We start from the raw sequence: 241 nt of genomic DNA on the forward strand, positions 1-241 counted from the left end.
CCCGGGGTCTGTCGGGGATCTCTGAGGAATCCCCCACCCTGCAGCCCCCCAGCTCTCGCCCGTGGGGGTCCGGTCCCTCCCGGGGACACTGGGTGCATGTGTGCGTCCCCCCCAGCCCTGGGGACCCAGGTGTCGGGGCGGGGGGCGGAATTTCAACCCAATTCCTCGCAGGGGACCCAACCCTGGTGTCAGGGGACTCATGTTCTCAGCGTTCGCTCCTGCTGCCCTACAGGGAGGTGGG

General features: G+C 69.3%; 1 protein-coding gene across 1 annotated transcript in view; it reads left to right on the forward strand.

Annotated features, from left to right (window-relative positions):
- Positions 1-241, forward strand: part of LOC104130572 (tropomodulin-4) — a 16,814-nt gene that overhangs the window by 12,935 nt on the left and 3,638 nt on the right. The window lies entirely within an intron of this gene.

The sequence above is a fragment of the Egretta garzetta genome, unplaced genomic scaffold (genome assembly GCF_000687185.1).
Source record: "Egretta garzetta isolate BGI_Z169 unplaced genomic scaffold, ASM68718v1 scaffold668, whole genome shotgun sequence".
NCBI classification, from domain to species: Eukaryota; Metazoa; Chordata; class Aves; order Pelecaniformes; family Ardeidae; genus Egretta; species Egretta garzetta.